Genomic DNA, 3,078 nt, shown 5'->3' on the forward strand with positions numbered 1-3,078 from the left:
AAATTACTACAGAACGTATGAATGCAGATGATAAACTTAAAGCATAGGAAACAATAAGTTTTCGTAGAAATCAATTTTTATTCGTATTTGGGAAAGTACATCAACCGACAATTATCAATTTTTGGGACGAACACCAGCCCTAAGTGAACATTTTTAAAGAAATGAACTTAAGTCTGGTGGTCGTGGAGGCACTCCTTCTTATTGTTAAAGTAGTTGCTTACTCCGTCTTGTATATTGAAGTGCCCTGTGATATTTGTTAGAGCTGGTTCGATACAATTTTGGAGTAAATTCAAATATATATCACCTGTTAGATTTACAGAAAGGAGAAAAAAGACTTGCGACCATCCTTGAATTGATGTTCCAAAAACCAAAAATAAATAGAAAATTGCCATTATTGATTGCTCTTTCAGTGGTAATTTCGCAGAATTTAAAACGGCACCACTAAAGTTGTATTAGGGTTTTGTAGGAACTGTAGCATGGAACTCCAAATAGAACTACCAGAATCTTATAAGAATGGAACTTGTATTTTTTCAATAACGATTGGACCCTTGTATGTGCATTGAATTCAGCGTATTATTGATTGAAATTTGCCCAAACTCGATTCAGAGGGTAAAAAGTTTTCAAGCTGCCTCTTTTTGTTGTGAATGGAACCGTTTCTCCAAATTGGGCCGTTGATTCGCAAAAAAATTTTTGGAAGTGCACTTTCCATGGAATCAAGTGATTCCGATCATGATTAACAAAAATACCATTAATACTTCACATAAACAGCTACTACTGTAGCGCGGAGAAAAATACACCATCGATATTTGATGAGGATAACCTCGGCAAACGATGGTAGAGGTCTACTAAAAACTAATCGATGCCGCAGTGATATGTAACAAAACTGATATCTTATATATCTAATTATTCTGAGAATTATTCGAGATATGTGATCGTTAATTAGTCAAAACTATCAACTTGAGAAAAATATTTCACCGATACCGAGACAATAAAGAAAATTTTAGCAAGGATATACCTTTGCGAAGTTTTAGTGGTTACGTGTAATAATTCCCCATATACTTCTAATAATATCACAGGCCAACAAAGTTTTTGTGATTTGGTATTTTTCATATTTTTTGGAGTTATAGGTATTAAACCAATATACAATAGCATATTACGTAAAAAGTTTACCATCATACATAAAACTACATATGGAACTAGCACAATCTAATAAGAATCGAACTTCCATTTTTTCAATAACGATTGGACCCTTGTACAAGTCGTGATGATCGCAACTGCCTTTTATTCAGCGTACCATGGAACTGGCCCAAATTCTATTCATTCATTTATTTTAAACTGCCTGTTTTTGTTGTGGTTCTCTAAATTTGACCATCGTGTGTGCCAATATTGGACTGAGATTCAAGAAATTAAGGTGCTTGTTGTACCGGTACGGCGCCACAGGTTTACACTAAAAATAATCCGCCGCTTTCTGGCGACGTCATTTTTCAAACGAGTTATTATTATTTCTTGCTTGCAGACTTGCCCAGGGCCGCAGCGAAGAGGAAAGTAAATAGGACTGATTGGGTTCAGACCGTTTCGTGACTCACCACCTAATGGAAACATATTTCTATTGAACGCCTCACGGTGCATGATGCGTCTTCGTATTTCAGCACTGCGGGTAAAAATGTTTTTCCTCTCCAGCTTGGGACATCGCCGCTTGTTGCGACGAAAGAAAAGCTTTTAGCTTTTCTGCGGCGTTTGCCGTTGTGGTTACGTTATAGAAAAGTAAACAAATTTTCCAATCAATCGGAGGCATTAATATTGATATGTGGTAAAGGCTATAGAGTAATGTGGGGTAACAGCGGTATAGTCAGTCATTCAAATTTTCAGATGGTGCACAAGTCATAACTACATCACAACTACTTATAATTGGTTAAATAAATGTGCGAAATAAATAAATTTTGTTTATATGGACACACATAAGATTTTAAATAGCATTATTGCCTTCAAGACTTGAATATTCATATAAGGAATAGTATATTATGAATTTACATTTAATGAAGGACTTGTACCCTGTCAGTCAGTCAGTCAAATGAAGTGATACCTTGCGCGCACTTAATCATTGCATAATTATAGAGTACCGAGTAAAATATAACAATCTTCTTGAACAAGCTGAGCTTAAGCCTTGGCAGCCATATATTTTATGCGAAGTAACTTTGAGATCGAACATAATATGCTTTGATCTTATTTCATCATTTAATGCATATTGTTGCAACTTAACATTTAGAAATTTTCTGTTCTTTTTTTTTCAGGGGTTGTATAGGACAACTTGGGATTGATATTATACATTGTTATGTGTTGTGTGAGTGAGCCTGAGACATTATTATCATGATTATTATTTAACTGCTTTGACTTTGGCTGCTGGTAATTGTTTAGCTCGTTGACTAGGCTAAGGCAATCTGATGGTGACAATTCCTTTACTTAGGTTGCGTCGACGAAGTTATGGACTGTATGGTACATCTGCCTTCAGCGTGTGTCCTATAATGTACTGGGATAGTTCAATTTTCAATTTTTTTTCAATTCAATTTTCAATTCAATTCCTTCAGAAAATATCGGTAGTGGAATAGTTCTTATATTAGTAGCTGCCAGATTCACTGGCAAGTTTTGGTATTTAGTGACTTACTCGGCCTGAGTATCCTTATGTACTGTCCCAGTACAGTTTTGCTCTATATGTTTCTAGAATTGTTTGGGGCTGCTATTTGCTGCTATCATTCTTGGGAGCTAGCTGTTGTTGGATGGTTTTAGTCACTTGATCGTGATATTCTCCTTGATCGCTCCATATGTGAGTGATATTCCCCAGATTTACATTATTTACAGGTCCCAGTCAATGTTATCCTTCGTAAAACATATACAGGCGGACAAGATGATAGGTTTCCAGGCTACACTTTCGCTGAAAATGTATTTTCGGTAAGATCTTGCAAGAGCCACTTGATTCTGGATGTAGCTCAGAAATCTCTCAGCCTTGTTTTTGAATAGGCTACCGAGTCAATTTTGTTGACATTTGGAATGTTAAGGCTGCTATGAAACATAAAATGCACG

This window comes from Cylas formicarius, unplaced genomic scaffold, assembly GCF_029955315.1.
Source record: "Cylas formicarius isolate icCylForm1 unplaced genomic scaffold, icCylForm1.1 PGA_scaffold_2__14_contigs__length_35257938, whole genome shotgun sequence".
In the NCBI taxonomy this organism is placed as follows: domain Eukaryota; kingdom Metazoa; phylum Arthropoda; class Insecta; order Coleoptera; family Brentidae; genus Cylas; species Cylas formicarius.